Source organism: Rhipicephalus sanguineus, chromosome 11 (assembly GCF_013339695.2).
Source record: "Rhipicephalus sanguineus isolate Rsan-2018 chromosome 11, BIME_Rsan_1.4, whole genome shotgun sequence".
Taxonomy (NCBI): Eukaryota; Metazoa; Arthropoda; class Arachnida; order Ixodida; family Ixodidae; genus Rhipicephalus; species Rhipicephalus sanguineus.
This window is the reverse complement of record NC_051186.1, coordinates 15,381,704-15,405,783: the sequence shown is the minus strand read 5'-3', so window position 1 is coordinate 15,405,783 and position 24,080 is coordinate 15,381,704. Positions and strand designations below refer to the sequence as shown.

At 45.9% G+C, this 24,080-nt stretch overlaps 1 long non-coding RNA gene across 2 annotated transcripts; it reads left to right on the top strand.

The window, feature by feature from the left end:
• Positions 1-645: 645 nt before the first annotated feature.
• On the top strand, positions 646-22,770 carry LOC119373930 (uncharacterized). Of its 2 annotated transcripts, none has more exons than XR_005180022.1 (5): positions 646-848; positions 7,995-8,131; positions 8,195-8,286; positions 17,972-18,058; positions 22,601-22,770. It is a non-coding gene; the product is annotated as an uncharacterized LOC119373930 (long non-coding RNA). The 2 variants fall into 2 exon arrangements; XR_005180021.1 differs by having other exon boundaries at positions 646-853.
• The last annotated feature ends 1,310 nt before the right edge of the window (positions 22,771-24,080 follow it).

Below are 24,080 nucleotides of genomic sequence, written 5' to 3'. Positions count from 1 at the left end.
CGCAATGCGGCAGCCATAATGCCCCAGCGCGATGATGATGATAGTTTTTGCAGCGCCATCTCTTGGTCGGATACTTTAGTTCACAGCGCCACCGCTACCCTCATTTCCGTTGCACTGTCAAAGGTACAGTTTCCCTTCTCTAAATGGTAGTATAAGTGTTTTGTGGTACAGCGCTCTGCGAAATTGACTCATGGAGACATCAGACCTCTGGAGATTCTGTTGTCGCCCCTTCTTTCATTTCCAGGCTCCTTGAAAAAAAGCCCTGAGCAATATCTTTGTTACTTTTGGTCTGGCACCTGCGGAGATATATTCATTACGCTAGTAGTCTATTTTACATGGGGAGCGTAAGGGAGTACGAACCAAGTATTCAGTAAAAAGAATATATTAATACAGAAGCCGATTTTTATACTGAAAATTCACTGAGTGTTTTCTAGAACTCAGATATGTACCTATGTATAAGTACAAACGTATTGCAAGCATCTGGGCGAACGCGGAAATAAAAATGAAAGTGCAGGCACTCGCGCGATATATCTACGATGTAGAGCGTTTTAGATGGCAAGAACAAGGCCGAATGCGAACAATGCACCCCTGTCGTTATTGCATTCTCGTGCTGCATTGTCTTTGTGCATTGAAATAAGCTTAAAGTGTTCAAGTGATATCTAGCCTCGAAAGTGAGAGCGCAGGGGTCTCCTACTCGAAGGTGCGGGTGACGGTTCAGCTTGCAGTCTAACCAAGGCTCGTATGTTACCAAATGGCACGAAAACATTTTTGGATTGTGCTCCTGTGCTTCGTCGTGGTTACACAAGCTGGACCCAATAGAACGCATCCTTTCAGGCTACCGAATATACGTAAGGTAGTTTTGCTTTTCTCTCCCTGAACGAACTGATTGTACGAACTGAAATGTCATATTTGATTATTAATAAAGGCGTAAGGCGCAAGCTTAAACTAAGGCGCTGTTTATGCCCTCTATCTTTCTTCCTGGGGCATAAACAGCGCCTTAGTTTAAGCTTGCGCCTTGCGTCATTATTGTTGAAGTATGTGCCAACTAGCCCAACACCGTACGCTATCGAACTTGATTTCTTCTAGAGTGAGCCCTTTCCTGTGTTCTCCTTGCCACCCACGCCCCGGATAACGTACGTACGTCTAGTAGCTTCGGCTTCGTGCAATGCTAGATTCATCCGGTTTATGTCTAATGAAATATTTGGGGCTTCAAGACGTTCTGGAGTTTTTTGGTTCCAACCATCGAGGCGCATCTGCAAGATATTGAAATGTGAGCTGTGGAGGCAAGTTCACCTTACCACGACCTGCTGCATGTCTTCTGCTATTCGCGGCTACAAGTATGGGAAGCTGACGCTTATTTATCGACTGTCGACAGACGCCACCGAATATTGCTGGTCTTGCATGCAGGTTCGTTTCCCTAAGTATTCGCCCAACACCCTTTTAATGCCGGATAATCTACTTGTTCTATGTAGTACTGCCGTTACTTAAAGGGACACTAAAGAGAAACAATGAATTGGTTTAGATTGATAAAGTGTGCTCGGAGAACTCTTGTGTAGTTATTTTCACCACCATATGTTTATTATTAGAGGAGAAAACCAAGTTCAAAGTTTCATTTTTGAATTTCGCGCCGAACTTTGTAATTCGTGACGTAAAAGATTTCAAAGAGCTTTTAAAGAGTATTTTGGCGCCACTGGCTCGACGAAATTTCCACAAACTAGTTATGTCAAGTCTCTGACCCCCTCAGAGGACAATATACTTCGATTTAACCGATTAGGAACTACGTAGGGCCAAGCAGGTGCCGTCAAAAATATGTGACGTCACGGCAAACGGTGCGGGAATTCCAAGGTGGCGTCGCCACCTGTATTTTCTTTTTGCGCGTTTTCTCGCTTATTAAGTGTCCTCTCGCAGCAAGCGTGGTGTTCTTGGCATCGTGGAAGACTACTTTAGTAATGCGAGAAAAATCGTTTTGCTCTTTAGTGTCCCTTTAAAGACTATTAAGTGCTGATAAATTTTAACACCTTGTTTTCTTCTACGGCGCGCATTACCGGGTTCTTTCAAACTCGGCGCGCCGGACTGAGTCCCTATTCTCGCGTTGAGCCAGCTACGACACTTGGAAGCGATGCATGTAGTAGTATCTAATACCACCGGTACGCTTGCCAGAACATGCTAGCTCCTTTCGGCGCGACTCGACTAGAGAGCTGGACTCCTCGCCCCGTCGTCGTTTTATGCTTAGATAATTGAAAATGCTTCAAGGTAGCTAAACAAAGTTTGTGTCAGTGACACATCAATTGTACTATATAGATCCGAGTTATCCTTTGTTAAGGGACAGCTTACGTGATGACATGTCTGACGTCACTCTTTCACGGAACTGCGCCTGCTTGGAAGTTTTACTTGTTTTTCTGCTTTTGTCGTCAAACAGTTGATGGTTATTTGGTGCTCCTGTCCTCTTTCTCGGTCCTTTCTTCGTGCTTCAAGCATTGTGCCAGAAATAACGTTTTTATAGACTGTCAGAGTTGTAGTAAATTAAAGCGGTGTATACCTGCCGCGGCCGCCACGGTGCTGCCACATGCCGGCGCTGCGCTCACTGGAACCGGAACTATAGGCCAATACCGGCACGAAAAAGATAACAGGAAATGGTTGTGCGCGTTGGGGTATTTTAACTCTTTGCCCCCTTATTCATACAGCTTAGAGGGCTTAGAGCGCGCTAGAAGGGACAAAGAAGAATGTGCTTACATCTTGCGATAAACTGTCTGAAACTTAGCATATATTATTCGCCGCGAGATCGGGCTACAGGTGGCAGCAACGTCGCCGCGCTAGTGTGGATAGGCGGTTGTCGGCGCGTATGCGAATGCACACAACAGAGCTTCGTTGAGCGATTTGACCCGATTTGCGGCAAACAAAATGCGTTCACTGCAGCTTTCTGCTAATATGTGCGCTCTTCATTCCGGAATTAATGCACGAAGCGCGCCGAACGTTACTAAAAAAAGCGTATACGTTACTTTTTTCGGAGAGTTCTGACTTGCCACGTGTAGGACTCTTTTTAAATAGTCACGGTGACTCTCTTGGTGGGTGAGGGTCGGCTCGCTCTAGGAGAGTCCCCTGACCCTCTAGGAAGAGTGGAAAGACTCATCCGAAGGATCACGTTACCACTTATAGGGAGTCAGACGACCCTTGCCGGTAACACTCCTACGGGGGTCAAGTGACCCACACCGAAGCATCAAGCGACTCCACAAGTATTTTAAGCTACTCATTTGACCCTTGCTCTACTTTTGCGCGACTACTGTTGAAAATAGTGGATTATTCGTTTTAATCAAGTCCAATAATACTTGCCGTTCTGCCCAGCGACTGCAAACAAAAGAATAGTTCAATTTTAGCAATATTTGAATAAAGCTCGTCGGAGCAACACGCCTTTCGCAGCAAAGTAATATAGAAAGCGCGAAAAGATGGTCTGTGATTTCCAATTAAGAAGTTTTGGTATTCCTCAATAACATGCTTGTATGAGTATAGCCAACTAAAATGTGTGACTGATGTGCATATTGTCATATGGTGTAAAATAAGCTGCAGAAATCGGCATCATGTTTCAATCTTTATTCCTTATGATCAAGAATAAATAAAAAAAAGTGGTGACAACTGGAGGCATCAGACTTGTGACTTGCTAGGCTGTCGCTCCTGTTCAGCGTGAGCACCATAAAAGCGGTATCTGAAAAGCAGAAGGTGATATTATGATGAGAAAATGAAACTGCAGTAAAAGTTTACAAAATCTACACAATAAGTAGTTCACACGGACATAATGAAGGCCCACAACAAAACAAGAAATGCAAATAGGCATGGTAAAGAATCAAGTTTCTTTTTTTGCCGTTATCGTGTAAAACACAACTTGCAAATAGTAGCTTTTGTAACACGTCACTTGGCGACAAACTTGCAGCACAAGATCATGTGAGCCTCTTTTAAACAACAAACGAAATTGGTTTAAGCTCCTTTGCGTGGGTACCACTCACCTCTTTTCCTAGGTCGTCTTGTCCAACCAAAGGAAATGTAGGACCGACTGCTTCGTTCGGTTGACAGGGCGAACGCCACTGTTGATTTTTCCATCACGAGCGGTGATGAGCCAGACCAAGCGACACCTTCGTTTCCTCGAGTGTGGCTGTCAACTGCAGTGAAGAGGCGGGAGAAGTGATCCGGGATTCTGGGAATAACCACAACATACACACTGCTTATTTGTATTTAAAACCACCTTCTGTTCAACAAACCGTTACTGTAAACACATCTGACACGAGTGTATAGTTCGAAATATTTTCCAACGAAAACAAATTTTCACGTAAAAGGCAGCGGGAACATCGTTTTGCAATAGGCGCTGGCTATGCACGAATGAAAGCCTTGTTTTCTGAGAAATCGCTTCAAAATTTGGTTCCAGAATAAGTACGGCTTTGCGCCAGCATATTCCGACACGCAAGCACATCCCCCGGCAGTCAGGGGCACGCCGTGAGCGGTTACTAACCGCATGTTTTACAAACGTAGCCCATCCCTAAATACTCAGCAAACACATTCGAGTACGAGCGCCCGAACGGCAGATAACTTCCGCAGAGCTGCTGCAGACGCCCAGCTAAAGCTGTATAATTAGTACCTACGAAAGCAGTACACTCGCCGTTAACGGGCGCACGTTGTCCGTGTCCGCAGCTCCATGAATATTCCACCCTCCAAGCGTAATAATAATAATAATACTAATACCTGGGGTTTAACGGCCCAAAACCACGATATGATTATGAGAGACGCCGTAGTGGAGGGCTCCGGAAATTTCGACCACCTGGGGTTCTTTAACGTGCACCTAAAGCTAAGCACACGGGCCTCAAACATGTTCCCCTCCTTCGAAAATGCAGCCGCCGCGGTCGGGATTCGATCCCGCGACCTTCGGGTCAGCAGTCGAGCGCCATAACTACTAAACCACCGTGGTGGGGCGCCCTCCAAGCGTGACTTCGAGCACGGAGCGTGGCTTCAGCGTTACCGAAGATGCGCATTTCTGTTCGAACACAAAACTGCACGACAGGCAACTGACGCAACCCGCGCAACCGACACAGCGCATTAAAAAAGACCGAGCAGACTGAGAGAGGAGGCCGAGGCGCGGCTGGCGTGGCGCCAGCCTGGCTGGCTCCGTCGGCGAGGGAGGCGAGCCACCGCGCCATGAAGGCGCCGATCGGCAAACGCGCGATACGTATGGCGCATACGACGGCGCATTCATCGCGGAAGCCAATCGAAACGCACTTCAGGAGGGTCCCGTGACTCCAGCCCAAATGTTAAATCTCTTCATCTACCTTCCAAAAGGGGTCAAATGGACACCCTAAGAGAGTCACGCGGCCATGACCCTCTTTTGACTTTTTTTTTCTTAGAGTGTAGGACAATGCGCGAGCGCGAGAGTCCGAGAATGCCTTGCGTTCTGCGCATGCGTCCTGGCGACTCGCAAATTTTTTGGGTCCCCAGTTCTGAAGCTCTATAGTGTTTCCCCGGTGTTGAGATGTGAGCCACGGACTTGTACTTCGGAGAATAGACTGTTGGGCAAGTTTGTAATTCATTATTAAGGAAACTGCGCAAAAAAGACGTCGACACAGAGAGAGAGAACAGAACAGCCCAAGCGCATACGAACAACTGAAATTTTTATTGAGAACACAAAGAATATATGGGGCAAACCCACATGTGCGTGATTAAACAAAACAAAAAAAGACCTACACGTGCGCATTATGATACCAAATCTCTGCTTTGTGTAATGCTACGGAGGGCTTGGCGACGCATCTGTCCGCTGCTTTGAAAATAAAATAAGATTCAACAAGCGTACGTGTCGCGCGTTCTTTGTGCCGCGCAAGAACTTTGGTTTCTCGGAACGATGTGCTTGTGCTGTTCTGTTCTCCCCTTTGTCGACGCTCTTTAACAGCGAAGCTGTTCAGCAAATTGTTCCTTGTCCGGCGAAGCAAAAAACAATCATCATCATAAACGGGTATGTGAGACAGAAACTGGGTAAATCCAACTACTTACTACTGGCCCATTAAAAATGAAGGCAACAGTTAGCCCAACAAAAAAGAAAGAGAGAAAGAGACAAAGAAAGTGGTAGAAAGAAAGAGTGAGAGATAATAAAAGCCTCGAATAATATAGTATAGCAAGGGTGTGATTGAGGTAAGTGAGGGTGAGGAGGAGGGAAAGACATATAGAAAGAGATAAAAAGAAATAGGGAGAGAGAGATAGAAAGAAACAGACACAAAAAGAGATAGAAAAGACAGAGAGGAAGACTAAAAGAGAGAAATATAGAGAAAGAAACAACGAGAGACAAGGAAACACAGAGTGAGAGAGAGAGCAAAGTTAGAAAGAAAGAAGAAGCGAGGAATAGAGAGAAAGAGAAAGGGAAAAAATAGAGACAGCGAAAAAGAGAAATAAATGGATGGTGAGAGAAAGAATTAGCGATAAAAAAGAAATAGGAAAAACAGAGAGAAATAGGAACACATAAAGAAAGAGAAAAATAAGTAAAAACAAGGAAGGCCCCCCAGCTCCCCCCTTCCTTTACGTTCGGCACCACCAATGCGAAGCTGCCCGAATTTTTTGCGCAGTTTCCCTCATAATTGTACTTGGACATACAGGGCGTGGTCGACCGTGCTCGCGCGATTATGTCTTGAGGGGGAGTCATGTACGTCTTCCGCTTTCACCGCAAAGTTTGCGTTGAAGCTCTAGACCGCACGAAGGTCACTGCTCGCTGCACAGGTCGCGTTTGCGAAAGGAGTGAGCTCTCAGCGAGAAGAGGCAAAGTAGGGGAGGACTCTGGTAGGGGCTAGTTGAAGGAACAACTGTGACAGTTCGCGCTCGTCCTGCGTATACTTGTGCGTTCTTTTCGTGCGTCCTTCTTTGTGTTTGAGCAGCGCGCTGCAAGTGTCGAGCTGTGACAGTTGTTAGTTCGCACTCGCCTTGTGTGTTTTCTTTGCGTGTGTCCTTTGTGCTTGAGCAGCGCGCAGCAAGGTTCTAGCTGCTTGCCGTTGTTCGTGTGACCTTCCCATTTCTTGCTAACGCATTCATCGCTTCGCCCTTGAGGCGAAACTGTGGCTTTTTTTTTTCAGACAGTTTCTAGCACGCGCGTGGCTGTGTGGTAGAATACCTGCTTGCCAAGCAGATATCGTGGGTTCGATTCCCACTCTATCCGAACATTTTGTTATTTCTTTATTTGCATCTATCTCGAATTTTCGCTCACGGACAGCGCTGACTTGTCACTTACAATCAGTGACGCTTGCACCGACGCCGGAATTGCTACGAAATGAGCACCTTAACACTATCGCATCAAAACACGCAGGTACAAGAACTTTTAACAGCGAAGCTGCGGTTAGTCGATGCTTTCACGTCCGGGGCCGGCGTAGAGGTGATCACGTGGCCTCGCTGTGGGGCGAGAGTGAGACTCGGTAGGAAGGGGAGGGCTGCGCCGTGCTGCGAGAGGTGAGGGCGAGGGTAGAGGATGTCGAAGCTCGGATGAGGGGGGAACCTTCGAGAAACGCGCCAAGGCGGAGTGAGGGTGAGGCTCAGTGAAGTGTAAAAGAGCGTGTCAGTGTCAGTGATCAGGAGTTTGCGCTTTCAGAATGGCGAACGTTTCTCGCTTCTCCCGATGAAGACGCCGCCCGACGTGAGCGTCAGTGAGAGCTGACGCGAGAACGGCCATGTCGTCGCCGAGCCAGCCTTGATCTCCGCGCAAGAGAGGCCGAAGCTAAGCGCCAACGAAGAGAAGGCTTCAAAAACATAGAAGTAGGATACAGCCTGATGAAGGAGAAGCTTCAGCTTCGCCGTTTCGACAGCGTTCGCGAAGTGGAACTGGCTAGATTTTTTTTGTTATCTCTTTGGACATCCCATATGCAACGGCTATCTCAACTTTTCTGTCTTGCTACTTGTTCGTTCGTGTTACTATACTCGCATATATTCTGCAAAGAAATGTTGACAGCATATATCGCATGATTACATTTTCCTTTTCATTACAGTTTTATACTTCTGGACAACCAATATGGACCATTCAGACAACGGAAAGAACAGTATACAGCTGCAAAGTCGATGTGCCGCAAACTATAAATAAATATCACGTTTATTTCCAGAGGCTTTATTACTGGCATATCGCTAGGTATGTAAGCTCATGTGAAAGACATGTTTATTTGCCATAATATCACCTTGGTATTGCAAACAGGGTCAACAACACCATGGAAGGAGTGTTCAAGATACTGAATGTGGCAGGAAAGATGAAAGTGCCCCCTGATGCAATGATGGTCCGAATTCCAAGTAACGTACTCTTATACTCTTCGCTGCGCACATTAAAAACAGCGTAAAATTTAAGCCTTCCTGTAATGCCTACCTATTGTTGTGTAAATTTGAGTGCCCAGAGAGTCAGAGTGAGTGAGTGAGTGAGTGAGTGAGTGAGTGAGTGAGTGAGTGAGTGAGTGAGTGAGTGAGTGAGTGAGTGAGTGAGTGAGTGAGTGAGTGAGTGAGTGAGTGAGTGAGTGAGTGAGTGAGTGAGTGAGTGACAACTCATTCATTTTCTTCCGCTGATGCTCCGTGCAAGTTCGAGTAAGTCACTTATTGGCAGCGATTTTCTCGCCACAAAACCTCCGCTGCTGCGGCCTCAGCGGCTCTGCAACGTGCAGACAGTTGCTTGTTGGAACGCTGTTCGAGCAAGAATAGTGAATGATAAACGCAGGATTTCTAGGCATATCGGTGAGGATCCACATTCGTGGTCGTATTATCCAATTTTGAGAAAAATGTGGTCCTATTAGACGCATGAAAATGCATCATTTTCAAGGAACCTTGGCTGGGAATAAAAACAAAACAAAACAAACGTATTATGCAGAATCGCACCAGCGACGTTGCACTGTATATCAGAAAGCTTGCCGATTTTCCCGATCATATTCGGCTTCGGTGCGCGTCGATTTAAATTTCGTCACTTCCTTATCTCGTGTAGTTCCGGTCTTACGTAACAGAGAGGCCGCATTTTCTGCGGGCCGGGCGCGATCAGTTTCGATTTCGCCAATAAAATTCGGTAATGAGTATCTGGAATTACGGGTAACGTTCGTGATTTCTAAAAAAATGGGTATGCCACAAATTGGCACGCACTACAACTTTCTAATGTAAGCATGCCCCTAAGTCAACAATTAAGAAGTTACTTAACGAGTTTTCGTTAATTAGTCTTGTCAATGTCATTTCAGCCGCGGCAAGGTAGTTCCGCCTCGACATAGAGGTAGTGATGCAGAACTATCGGTAAATTGACTATCGATAGTATCGATAGTTTCTTTGAAACTATCGATAGTGCAGACAAATTATCGATAGTACTACTATCGACAAACTATCGATAGTGCACTCGGTAGAACCATGGTAAGTATTACTAGCGATATTACTGCCACGCGTGTTTATTGCTTTGTTTGGATGTAATCGGGCTTCACCCACAAAAACTGTTAGCAACGTTTGATGCAGACCACGCCGTAATGTTTGAGAGTCTTCACGATTGTTTGAGATCATTCTCTTAAGGTTACGCGCGGGACGCGAATAGTCAAGTTTATTCGAGAGATTACGCGAGCACCTGCGATAACGCTGTAAGGTTTGATGACTGATGTATAAAAGACAACGCTTTCCACCGATGATCAGATTACTCGACGGCCGACGACTGTTCTCGCCAGTATCAGTGCGCAGCCTGTATCGCTTGTATTTTGAGTATTGATTTTCTGGTCACAAGATCGCCCAAATAAAGAGCTCCATATTTCCCAGCCTTGTTGCAGCATTCTTCACCGCCACAACCATGTGACAATACTATCGATAGTGGTGAGAATAAGGATGCTGTTACGGGTCGGCCATATTGGCAAAATATTTGTGATAGCCTACTATCAGCTTCGCTTAATTTATGAGCAATTCTTGGCACAAGAAATAAATTATTTCCGCAGTGAAAAGGGCGGAATATGCACATCAATAAATCAATAAATTCACATCCAAAAGCAACCAGTTACACCTTACAATTAACAAACTTAGTTCACGATATTTTTTGTATTTTGAAATCAAAAAGAGCAATATAAATTTCACGCTGCGCAGCTCCACTACATGTAACCCCTTCCTTTCCGCTACAACTGAATAGTTTGACTTTATGGTCATGTGTCAGCAAAGCACTCAGGCGAAGAACACAAGTATGTCAACTTTCTTGCCCTTCAGCCTCTTCTTCCGGCTCCCCTATGTACCGCGCGCGCGGGGAACCAAGTTTATTCTGCAATGAGTTCGTGCTGTTGTTTTTATACTATCGATAGTACCATCGAATTTCTTACTATCGATAGCGCTATCGATAGTATTCTTTACTATCGATAGTTCGATAGTGACTCAGCTATCGATAGTATCGATAGTGCCATCGATAGTTCTGCATCACTACATAGAGGACGTGCGCGAAAATGTCTGGAGCGTGACTGTCATAGAATTTTATCAAAAATCTGTATTATTAAAAAAAAAACACCCTGTGCACACACGAATATGTACTATGTGCATATATACTGCGCAAACATGACCTGAATACTGTTTCAAATCAATAGATAAGATTTATCTCTAACTTTCAGTGCGTGACGATGCTCCTCGCGGATATTTATATACTGTCGTCTTTTGCTGTTCTTGCGATCAATATAGAGCAAAAAAAATTGGGGGACGCTTAAGCTTCGCCTTTAAGAGTTGAACGCGATAGCGATATTCTGTTCCTAGTGCGCAGTTCCAACACTACGAGTGTTTAACAGAATGCGCGCACTAAGGTGTGTGCTTTATGTAATGGGTAGTACGCTTTAAACCAGGAGCTACTATGCGCGAGAAACTTTTTCGAAGTTGCGATGCACCCACTACATGGTCTTAAGGGAATACGCGCACTAATGTGTGTGCATTTTGTAATGGGTGGCTGTCTTTAAACCACGAAGTCGTTATGATATTGACATGGTGTGACGCCCGATGGCAATGTACACTTGTACCACGCAATATTACTGCGATATTACATGTCGTACTGTGACACCTGTATGCAGGACGCGTATTTTTGGGAAGCATGAAAGTTACTTTCAGTGCAGCTCCAAGCAAAGGCGTGGCTGTGTGTGTGGGAGAAAGACGAAGACGACGTTCCGAACGGTCGTGTTTTTGATGTTCTCCGCACCAATGGAATCATCGGCTTCTAGCCGAGGTACTGCTCAGGCTGCTGCCAGTAGTAATGAATACCGCACCGTACTTCCACGTCTGCCAACCGGTAAGCTCGTCACCGACTCTGTATTTCTTCACGCTGACCTAGCCGGCCGCCCCTATCGAGTTCAAGACTTCAGAGATGCCCTGCGGAATGCTATCGACCTGAAGGAGATAAGTTCAATTGGACAGTTCCAGATGTCGCATGTCTGGATGGTTACCTGCAAGTCGGCGTTAGCAAAGGCCAAACTCGTTGCACTCAGTGAAGTGGATGGTTAAAAACCGCCGCTGCATCGTCATAGACCCGGAGCCGGCGGAGGTCAGATGAAGCTCTTGTGGCTTCCAGAACGATTGGAGGACATCTATATACGTGAAGCACTTCAACCTTTCGGAAAAGTGACTTCAGTAAGCAGAGGAAAGTTGGCGTGTAGCGGACATGGAGGACATGAAGACCCTTAACCGTGACGTTGTGCTTTCGTTAGCCGATGGAGTCACTGTTGCGGAAATTCCACATGTGCTTACTGTCTGCGGCGTACAGAGTCTTCTATTGATTCCTGGGAGGCCACCTCTGTGCCTCCGTTGCAACAGAGTTGGTCACATACGTCGGCATTGCCGGACGCCTCGTTGTGAAAACTGTCGCCGTTTTGGACATTCTGCGGAAGAGTGTGTGGTGTCTTATGCCGATAAGCTAAGGCACCGAACCCGACCTCAAGAGGATGCCGTTAAAGAGCACATAATGGATGCTACGGAGGTCATTGATGCGAAAGGTGACCTTCCAACAGCTAACGCTATGGACATAAGCACAATGAATACGTCGGTACCAGCAGACGCGTCGACAACCAGTGTTACGTTATCCGAGAGCACCTCCGTGTCCGAGAGATGCGAGGCAACTGCGTGTCGGAGTGAGAAGCAGCCACTATGTGCTGATGAGGCGTCTCTGAACGTCAAGTCAGCCAACAACAAGGACATCACGGCAGATGCTGTCGTCGCTACGAGCAGTGCTCCTGACCAGCGACATAGCCAAGGTAATGCTCCCGTACCTGCTCTTGAGGTGTCCACTAAAATGGACACAGCAGTTCCCAAACGCCGCGCCTCCTACGCATCTGTGTCCTCTGAGGAAAATGACATCAGCGTGCCAAAGCAATCACGTGGAAGGCGACTGTCTCAACACAAAGAAAAGCATCGACGATCAAGGTTTAGACGGCCTGGTGGCAGTGCAAGGGAGGGTTCTCCCTCACCCTCCACGCCTGACAGCTTGGAATAGAAAAGCAGCGTGTAGTCACCATGGCGTCCATGCAGCTCACCTTCGCGACCTTAAATCTACGAGGGCTTAGGTCTCGGCAGAAACAAATGCAACTCCGTCGGCTGCTTACAGGCAAGCGTTTCGACTTTGTCGCAGTTCAGGAGACAAAGCTTGAGAGTGATGACGAGACTGAAAGGGCCCTAAGGCTCTTTCAGCATGATTATAACATATGTGTGTCACATTCTGTGGGTTTGTCGGCAGGTTGTCTTTTGTTACTTAAGAATAATCTCCCTTATTCCGCCTTCAGCTATGAGGTTGACACTGAAGGACGGTTTATACGTTGTGATTTTGTGCTCCATGGTGTTGCATGGCGTTTGGTGAATATTTACGCCTCGAATGACATAGGTAGACGCGTTGCTTTCTTTGAAAGTATGGCCCCCCTGCTAGATTGTGGTAGAGAGACAGTGCTTATGGGCGACTTTAACTGTGTTTGTGATGATAATGACCGTGTAGGGCCCAGTTCTCGCAGGGACAAGAGCGGTGAGGTGTTGGCTGAGATTACTGAAATTGCGGGACTTGTGGATATTGGAGCCTCACACAGAGGGAGTTGTTCGTACACGCACATTCAAGGACTTTCTCATGCACGTCTCGATAGAATTTACATCTCTTCAACCATTCTTTCGCGTGGGTGGTCATGTGTTACTGAACCGGTATCGTTTTCAGACCATTGCATCGTCATTGCTCAACTAGGAAAAAATTCCAATGTAAAGTTCCGTCCTCGTTGGGCTCTTTGGAAATTTAATTCCACCCTTTTAAGCGATAAAGCATTTACTACTGAGGTGTGTAAAACTATGACCACTTGTTTTAACGCTGATTTACCTTTATTTGCTGCATGGGAGTTGTTCAAGCAAGAGGTGCGCGCACTCGCTATAGAACAAAGTTCTGTAAAATCGTTCTATAAGAAAAACGAAGAAAAGATGTTAGAGAATAGCCTCAGAAGCCTTTATGAGATAGAGTGTGAAGCACCTGGTTCATGTGTTGAAGAAATTGCTAGTATCAAATGTGAAATTCAACATTTTAATGCAGAACGCTACAGAGGTGCGCGTATTCGCTCGCGCAATAATCGAGCACTAAATTCCGAGAAACCAACTCGTCAGGCTCTGCTTGACGAGCATCGAAACGCAATGTCAAAAATGATATGGGAAGTATACTCTAATGGTACTTTGGTGACCAATCCAGATGATATCATGGCAGAATTTGAGAACAACTACCGAACATTGTTTAGTGCTAGTACTTCTGCTCAGAATGTTCAACTTCTCGATCAATTCGTGTCCCTCATTAAGCCATTAACAGATGAAGATTGTTCACTTGTAAGCGGTCCTGTTACTCAGAAAGAGCTAGAACTTGCCATCGATCAATTGCCTTTATCGAAAACACCAGGCCCTGATGGAATATCAGGTGAATTTTATAAGGCTTTTAAGGGACGTCTATGTCCCATTCTAATGAGAATTTTCTCAGAGGCGTTAGAGATCGAGGCTTTTCCACAGTCTTTCACAAAAAGTCACACAATTTTGATTCCAAAGAGTGCTGATAAAGAAAAATTACGTCATGCTGATGGTTACAGGCCCATAACGTTATGTAACGTAGACTATAAGATTTTTGCCAAGATTTTAGCTAATCGGTTGCAGTTTGTAATGTCGATTGTTGTTGGACCCCATCAAACATGTGGACTGAAAGGCCGTTCTATACAGACTAACATCCACATCGCTCGTACTATTCTAGATTTTTGCTCAAATTCTTTTGACCAACTTGCATTACTGCAAGTTGACCTCGCAAAGGCATTTGATCGTGTTTCTCACTCGTTTCTGTTTTCCCTTTTAAAGCAAGCTAATGTGGGCTCAACATTGTTAAAAGGAGTGAAACTTTGTTATAATAATTGCTCTACCCGCCTAATAGTGAACGGTCATCTCTCGCAGCCTATATCTATCAGCTCTTCTGTTAAGCAGGGATGTCCTATGTCGCCGCTCCTTTTTTCTCTATACTTAGAACCGATGTGCTTGCATATTATTCAGTCTCACAATATTCATGGCTTCAGACTGCTAGAGAATGAAGTTAAAGTTTTAGCATATGCAGATGACATTGCCTTTTTTTGTACTGACAAACCCAGTATTGAAAGGATTGTTGATGCAGTAGAGCAATTTGGTAGCGTCTCAGGCGCACAGGTAAACTATTCTAAGAGTTCAGGTTTGTGGTTTGGGTCATGGGGATCTACACCTGATCAGTTTGCCGGTATTGAGTGGTCTGTGGTGCCACCAAAATATCTTGGTGTTCCACTAAGTGCACACAAGTCAAGCGCACAGTACTGGAAAGATAGGGTGGCAGGCCTTGAGCGTTATGCTAAATCTTTTATACCACATAACCTTTCAATTTTCGGTAAAGCGGAAACGTGCAACAAGTTTTTGGCTACAAAACTTTTCTATGTACTACAAGTGCTGCATTGTGCTAGAGCGCATATTCAGAGCTTTCATCGTAAATTTGCAACATTTATATGGTCATCAACATATGAATCCATGAGACGAGACAATCTATTCAGACCAGTTAGTGCAGGTGGGCTAGGTCTAGTACATCTGTACGTGTGGCAAATTGTATCTCGCTACTTCTTTTTCCGCGACGCTTCTCACCCTATTATTCGAGCATTCTTGCAGGTAAACCTGGTTAATGTGCTACCTGATCTAGTAGTTTCATCCGATTCTTCTCCACGACCATGTTTATGGGGATTTATGCGAGAAGTTTATTTCTCTGTTCGTTTTTTAACAGTTAGGTTTTCAAATGAATATTTGTACTGTGTATCACGCAAAAATCTTTACAGAGATTTAATAGCGATGCTGTTTCCGCCACCACTTTATCGTGCAAAATACTTGGGACTGCCAGGACATGATGTCTTAGATCGAATACGTAAAATGCCGCTGACACCATCGACAAAAACGTTCTTTTTTAAATTACATTCAGAGACTTTGCCTGTGAAGACTTGGCTTCGTTCAAGAGACATTTTTGTGTCGTCCGTTGATTGTCCTCTGTGTGATGTGCCAGAAACAATTGAACATTGTTTTATAGACTGCAGAGATGCAATCTTATTTTGGGATGTGCTCCAACGAACTCTTCAAAAAGACTTTGTGCTAAATTCCCATTCCGTGCGATATCTCTTGCCAGCGAGTTGTAATGACGTACCATTCGACATGTTTCTCCTCATTGGAATGCATAGCCTGTGGAAGACGCGCATGTTGCAGAGAAACGCAGAGCCGATAGTTTCCTCAACAGCCCACTTCATTAGGTTGGTCACTCAGCTAAGAGATGTCTACGAGCAAATGGAATATCAACCAGAATGGTATACGGCATTGGTGAGGTGCTTATCCTTACCGCTGTTCTAGCACACAATTGAAAAATCAGTTATGTGATGTATCCGCTATAGAGGTGATTGCGAATTCTGTAGTGCCTTCTGTTCGTCATTGTGTTGCGATAAGAGCATAATCAACATATTAGTTCTTTGTCTGTATTCAATTGCTTTCAAGTGATATCCTATGTTGAATAAATACCATGAAAGAAAAAAAAAAAAAAGAGGCGTGGCTGTGTGGTAGAACACCTGCTTGCCACGCAGACGGCCTGGGTTCGATTCTCACTCGGACCCGAACATTTTTATTATTTATTTTATTTGCAGCTTTTTCGATTTTTCGGTCACGGACAAGATGATTTTTCGCTCACAAGCAACGGCCCCGACGCCGACGGCGGAATTTCTGTGATACGAGCTCTTTAACGCTATCGCGTTAAATAATTTATACGATTGTGAAATGGCACCAGCAATGAAATCATTAAAACGTTTTGACGTGCTTGAAATGGTATAGCGCATTACGGGGAAGAAGAAACGGCCTAGCAGACCGACACAAGAGGACAGAGCGCTATGTCCTCTTGTGTCGGTCTGCTAGGCCGTTTCTTCTTCCCCGTAATGCGCTATACCATTTCAAGTACGACGAACCAACTCGCCCAATCTTCAACACTTGTTTTGACGTGGCTTTTTCACGTAGCTCTATAGCTACGCTACCAAAGAAGCAAATAGGAATAATCTGCCCAAACTGAGATTTCAATGAAGAGCCTTGTGGAAAGCTGGGAACATGTAGCTACTAGCGCGAAAACGCTTAAAGCTAGAAAATGTGGGACAGTACATAACGCCATGCTTCAGCGGTTGAAGTAACAGCAATTATGTGCAAGTAACTAGTAAACTGCATGTCACACAAGAGGCATCAGGACAATTAATCCAACATTCTTTGTTACTTAGCTTGCTCAAAAGCATGTGAAGCAGCAATCTTCGTGTTATCTTAGAATTCGAACACACTCTAAGCAAAAAAAAAAGAGTATACGTGACTCTTTTCGGAGAGTTCTGACTTGCCACGTATACGACTTTCCTTAAAGGGGACCCTAAAGAGCAAAACGATTTTTCTCGCATTAGTAAAGTAGTCTTCTACGATACCAAAAACACCACGCTTTCTGCGCGAAGACGCTTAATAGGCGAGAAAACGCGCAGAAAGAAAATACAGGTGGCGACGCCACCTAGGAATTCCCGCACCATTTGCCATGACGTCACATATTTTTGACGGCGCCAGCTTGGGCCTACGTAGTTCCTAATCGGTTAAATCGAAGTACATTTTCCTCTGAGGGGGCCAGAGACTTGACATAACGAGTTTGTGGAAATTTCGTCGAGCCAGCGGCGCCAAAATACGTTAAATGATCTTTGAAGTCTCTTACGTCACGAATTACAAAGTTCGGCGCGAAATTTAAAAATGAAACTTTGAACTTGGTTTTCTCCTCTAATAACAAACCTATGGTGGTGAAATAAACTGCACAAGAGTTCTCCGAGCACACTTTGTCAATCTAAACCAACTCATTGTTTCTCTTTAGTGTCCCTTTAAGAGGCACAGTGACTCTATTGGTGGGTCGGAGTCGGCGCGCTCTGGGAGAGTACCCTCACCCTCTAGGAAGAGTGGAATGACTCTTATCGGAAGGATCGCATTACCACGTATGAGGGAATCAGACGACTCTTACCGGTAACACTCTTACGGGGGCCAAATGACGCCCACTGAAGCGTTAGGCGACTCCACAACTATTCTAAGTTACTCAATTGTACGGCGTATACGGGGGCGCCTTCATCACGGAAGGCAACCGAAACGTTCTTCACGAGAGTGTCATGACTCCTGAAGAAGTGCTAACTCTCTTTTTCTCCTTCTACCTTCCAAAAGGGGTCAAATGGATACCCGAAGATGGTCACGGTGCCGTGACCCTCTTTTTACTCTTTTTCTCAGAATGTACATCCGTTCTCCTAACCCATTTAGTACTAATTTGGTTGTTGCAAGCAGTGGTTGTTACAAGCAGGGTTCACAGCCGTGCAGGAGACAAGGTGGGGCTGGAAAACATTATAATTGAAGCATTTGATCCTGTCAGTGATAGTACCTACATTTGGTCATAACACTTGACACGTTTTTCTTCTTTCCCTAGAGATAATCTTCACCGACACCGAACAACAACAGTATGAAAGTCATGATGGCACATGCGGAATGTTTTTGGTGTCTTCCATCTCTGGCGGTGCGTATGTTTCACTAGCATAAGGCCTCACATGTTTCCGCGGCCTATCACAAGGTCAAGCTGCACCAAACTGCACCAGCTGGCTGCCGCCACTGCTCAAAACCACTCGGAACCATGACCAATACGTTTTCTGGTACCATATGCGCATCGTTTCAAGGCGAAGTTATAACTGTTGTATAGCGATTACGACATAAATGGAAAATAATTCAAGTGCATGAAACATTTACATTCCGCAGGCAGGGACCGAACGGAAAACCTTCGGAGAGCGCGTCTGATGCTCTACCGATTGAGCTACATTGGCGATCGCTTTCCACATCCCGTTTATTGAGTATTCATGTTTGTCTATTCCTGGGAGTTTTAGGCAGCGCCGTTTGCAGCCGTGACGGCGACTGTGTAACCCTCTTTTGTTACCAGCTATTGTGTTAACAAACAAATAAGACGCTTGTAAAACTGCAGAAAGCTTCAGTAATTGTGCACGAAATGAAACGGCTGTTCCCATACCGCACGAAATGAAACGGCTGTCCTGCTGTTCCCATACCCGCTAGTAGAATTGATTTAGTTTGGGTAGCACTGTTGTAAGATGGGCTAGCCTTCTTAGCTAGCAGGACATTACGGTGAACGCCAACATATCCCCAGAGCCAGCGGTCGATGATACAGCCAAATTTTTCCGGATGCGATTATGATTGTTTAACACTGGATATCGTCCTAATATGTGCGGTGACGTAAAGCAGATTTGATGCATTGAAGAGGTCGTTATGGGTCACGGAACAAAATGACATTTTTAGCCGGTTGGTCGGAAGCATAGTTGGGCACTGTTATTTTCGTGTTCTGCCGCTATATCCGTGGTTGCCTATTTTATTTTTTCTTTATTCGTGGTCAGATCTGCTGGAACTACAAGAGCGGCTGCTGACGTGGTAGGCAACCCATAGATTCCCAAGCTTCTGTAGAAATCCGCATGCAGTTTCTGCATGTTTCATTTTGTACAAGAGCAGTGTCGTCTGCTACAAAGCCAGATATAATTATTTCCTTACTTGATGAATAATCAGGTGCGCATTAGACTCGCTGAAACACCAAAGTAGAGACACCTTGCCTGAGGCGTTTGAACAGTTTGTTTACTCTCCAGGCCAATGGTGAGACGTAGCGAAAAACTAGCACGTGATTGTTGTTATAACACAGAAACTATGTGATGGTGTCCTTGCAAGACGGAGAATGTACGCTATGAGTGAGTAGGTTGCTGCTTCCGTTGGGAGAAGATGGTATCTGGCATGGGGGTGGGGCTAGGGGCCGCCCCCTCCCCGAACTTTTGGTGAAGTAGGTGTTTTTACCAAAAATAAATAATGAAAATAAGTGTTTCGCTGAAATAGTCAAGGTTTTCAGGAAGTGGGCCCCCCCGAAAAAAATTCCTGGCTACGGGCCTGTGACGTACGTCATGTGCGTAAAGCGTCACTTCGAGTGGTCTGGGGAACGTGGGTGTTCCTCTTGCATGCATGCTTAATAAGACTGTGAGTGTGACAGACGTGCCAAGAACGATGCTTTCTTTGAGTGCAACGTGCAGGTGCACCCGAAGGTTTACAGCGATATTTGTTTAGGTATATTTGTTTTGGTATACTTTGTTTTGTTCAGATATTTTGTTTAGGTATATCAAGTGGAAGCTCCATAAAATGTTACTGTGTAAGATGACCGGATGAGCAAATCAGAATTGTGCCATGTTAGTGGCACAGTGAATAAGTTACTCACTTTTGTGAACCTAGCTTAGAAGCACATTCACCTGAGGTTCACTTAAACAGAATGCTAGATGTGCAGAACGTAATTCAGCCGGTTGATGGGGCTGCTAAGGCATGCGCATTGTGGAAGGGGACGTCCTGTAGTGAAGGGTGAGTGATCTCATGTTTCCACATGGTTTACGGGAGTACTTTGCTAGCAACGGGATAAATCAATACGGTCTTCTCTATAAAGGCGACCTGCTGGCCCTTCATAGTAGGAGAGAGATGGAGCACCGTGATGGGAACTATAGGATGCAAACTATACTTTTTATAAGAGGTGGTGTTAGCTTGTGTTTAACGGTGATGTTATCGCCTATAGTCCGTGACAGCCTAAGAATAATAAGGAAAATGTACCGCTGTCCATGTGCACTATGCGCGTGCAATTGTGGCCGCTCTTTTCTATAACGTAAAGGTTAAGAAGAACCAAAACAAGAACAACCTTGTCGTCGCCGACGACCCCTTGCTTCTCGGTCGGTGTCGTCTCACGGCGTGCGTCGTTCGTACTTCATAGACCTCCTAGGACCTCTCTCGTCCCGCCCTTCTTCGCTGAGCAGCATTGGGCACATTAGCCTCTCTCTGGCTGCTGCTGTCATCCTTTTCCGGTCGTTTCCGCTGTTCTCGGTCACTGTCGTCATAGCTGCTGCTCTTCGCGGACATGGCAGGCGTTGCTCGAGGTACGCGCCACGTCTGGCGCCTTCGAGCAGCCCTGGATGAGTCTTGATTTGCCTGGAGGATGCACCGGAAGCAGTGGCTTCATTCTGCAGCCCCTTCTCGCTGACTAACGCATCCTTGACATGCAACTCGGCTTTCTCATTTTGCTGCATGACGAAACTGTTGTTAACGAAATTAACGAAATTGTTGCCCTCGTCTTTCTCTTCGGTCGGCCCACTTCCGCCAACGCCTGTGTCCTCCTCCTTACTGCCCGCCTCCTTCTTTTCTTTCTTCTCTTCCTCACCTCTGTTCTTCTCACCGTCCTCGCTGGGGTTACGTTCTGCATGTGCGGCTGTATCGCCGCTGATGCCTCCATCCTGCGTGGTCCCGTCTTCTTTGTCCTCGGCTTTGCCGTCAGCTGCTCCTTCCTAGCTTTCAGCGCCGCCTTCATATCCTGCGTTCTCTTCGGATTTATCCAGTGGCACCGTCCTTTGGGCAGCGAATAAACGAGACAGCGTCGCACGTGAAGCCACGGCTCGCGTTCCCCGCTGGCGTCGATTCGAGTTCAGCCGTCTCTTTCCTTCTCTCCTGTGGCAAAAGCCTACAACCCTCTTCAACGACCTCCTCTTGACGATCCAGGGACTTCCGGGCCATTTCATCACCATGCTGCGGCTCTGCCTCCTGTTCGCAATGCCGAGACTCACCGACCTCTTTTTCAACCATCTCCTCGTGCACCTCGGTGCCCTCCCAACGCTCCTTGCCGTCGTCAGGTTCCGCCTTGTCACACACGTTCTCCGCGTCAGCAGCGCCGCCCGCGTTCTCCTCAATGTCCTCCTCGGCAGTCTCAGAAGGCATGGGATCTGCCTCAGCAGCGTTGTTGCGACTCTCGTGCTCTATCCTGTAGTCGCCAGCAGGCGCCAGCGTGCGTAGTTGCCCCGCCGGCCACGGCCCGCCAGTCGGGACTCCCGTGGCCTCGAGGAAACCGACGGTCGTCGCGTCGAACCATTGTAAGTGCCTGGAGCAGTCGTGCCCACTTGGGATCCATCCGTCCCGGGGGGATCACGTTGGGCCCCATTGTGGCAGAGGCGCAATTTGTCACGCGTAGCCAGAAGAGGAAACACTTTTATTGCCCCAGCCCCAGGTGCCAACCGCCCACTCTTCCGCCGAGCTCGAGCGCCTCTTCTCCCTAGCGCCTCTTTGGCGTCCTCTTCTCCCTGGCGGCCGCCAGCGCCCCCACATTGACCTCTTCAGCGGGGTCATACGCTCTTCAGATAAAAGTAATCATTGCACACTGCACAAACACTCCTCATGTACGCAAACTACAGGTGCGCGGGCCTTCGTTGGGAGCCTTCCACCCACAGATTGTGCTCCGTGTTTCTAGTACTTTCTAAAACCGTAGCCCGGCCGCGCAAACGTGAACTTTGACGCAATCTTGAATTAGTGACGAAATTATGGAAACGCAAATTTTCTGTATTTAATGGTACAAATAAATATATTTTAGTTTTATGTCTGCTTCACTGCAAGTGACGAAGGCAGCGACCGGGCAAATGCTGTTTTTGTATAATAACGTCTTTTATGCATCACAAGAACACATTCAGTGGGACTGGCCAGGGACAAGGAAGATTACAAACACGAAACACTGAATTTCTAAGAAAGATAGTGATGTGTGTCTGTCATCCTGTCTGCCCCAGACAATCAGCGCTACACCATGTCGTTATGAATTCTAACCAAACTAGAGAGTCTACGTGGGTAAGCTAAAAGTTACCAGTCAAAAGAGGACAACTTATCTCAGATATTTTCAACATCGATGCGTTCATTTGCGAGGAAAGCATCGTGAGAGCATACCGTAAATTTACTTCGATAATGTTCATATGAGCTCTGATTAGCTCTGAGCTTGCCATAAAATAAAGGCTACGCGAATATATTTCAGCCATTCAAAACAGCGTGCATATTATATGAAAGGTTAGTCGCTGAATAAAACGACGGAATAAAATGAATAAAACGTCGGCTAAAGCCAGGAAATCTTATCAAGTGAAAGTTATGACAGCCGTGCTAGATATTTCTAGAAGCTCAAATTTTTGTGCCAGCCGCCAAAAAAGCTAAGGCAAGTTAATGTTTTCTTTTTCAGATAAACATTACGAGGTCCGTGTGTGGAATGTTTCTGTTCGCCATCTCGATAGAAAATGTTTGGAATATTTTCATTATGTTGCGTCGCAGAAGCGACTGCTGTACAAAGTAGTATACAAGGACTCCTGCCAACAAATATTGCGAAAATAAACACTACAACTTCGTGTCACATCCTGCATCTGAATCTATGGGCTGATTCCTTGCTGAAGTTCCTTAAGTCATCTTATCGACTACGAGTAATTTTGGGATTACATATGTTATGAAAATGTAAATTTTTGGTCACTGAAAAGCATGCTCAATGTTTTGAATCAGAAAACCACTTGAGTGCATACACAAGTGTCGTTGTTAAGGGGACTGACAACCGATTTTTTTATAGACCCACTTTTTTACGGCGCAACAAAAAGCCCCCTCCCCCCCCTCATTACTGGTTAAACCTGGAACGCTGGATTCCGAAAAGCGCGTTGCTACTTTGTAAACAGAATTCCTCGATCTGAGACACCACTAAAGAAGTTACAGTCCCTCTTCCAGCAACGCTGAGAATGAATAGCGATGGCGATAGCCCTCCTCGCAAGCAGTTCATAATGCTCAACGTTCTGCTTAGAAAATATTATAAGGAAAAAAGTCTACTGCATTCATCTTGGTTGAAACAGCGCTCACTGAAACGACGACGAAGTAAATGATGAACGCATACCAACTCGCTCAAGCTTCCATTCTTATGAAGTGTACTGCATTTCAGCACTAGTATACAGACCATTAACCACGTACACCAGTAAAAGACAACGTGATTGGCTTCTTATGCATCTTCCCTTTTTTGCCGAGTGGGGCAGCCAAAAGTCATTTACCACAACTTTAGCGAAGAAATCAAATTATATATCCGTGTATAAGGAAAAAAATAACATGGTTGATCCCTCCGTCATAGGAATCGGTATAACACGAAAGTCAAACGTGTCTTTGCAAAAGTAGTTGAGTATTCATTGTACTACGTTGATAAATAAGGGCCTGCACAGTGTCTGTTCGCGTTTGGCGGTTATAGCACCGTTTGATGTGGACGCACCTACGTAGATCCTAGTGGCACATCTTAATCCGGGCGACTAACGTCAGTGATCATTACTAAACCTTTGTTGGTAGCTGAAGAAGTTAACATAAACCCGGACACAGTGTATGGTGAATCCCGCGCAAAGATGGTACCAAGAAGCACATGATCACTCTTACTCGATATGCGCTCACGAAAAGCGTCGTCATTTGAGGCGAGTAACGGCAAGGTGTGCGCTCTCCAGCAATCCGGTAACCTACACCTCTGCTCATGCATACAGTACCACACAGCGCTTCAGGAACGCGAGAGGCCGACCTCGTAGCTGCAGCCCACTGGCGTGTCTCTCACTGCAAGGAAGAGCTCACAGAAAATGTTATGAAACGAAACAAAGTTGGAATCAAATGGGGAGCCAGCCTCCGGTGCGCTGAGAATACCGAGTGAGAATACC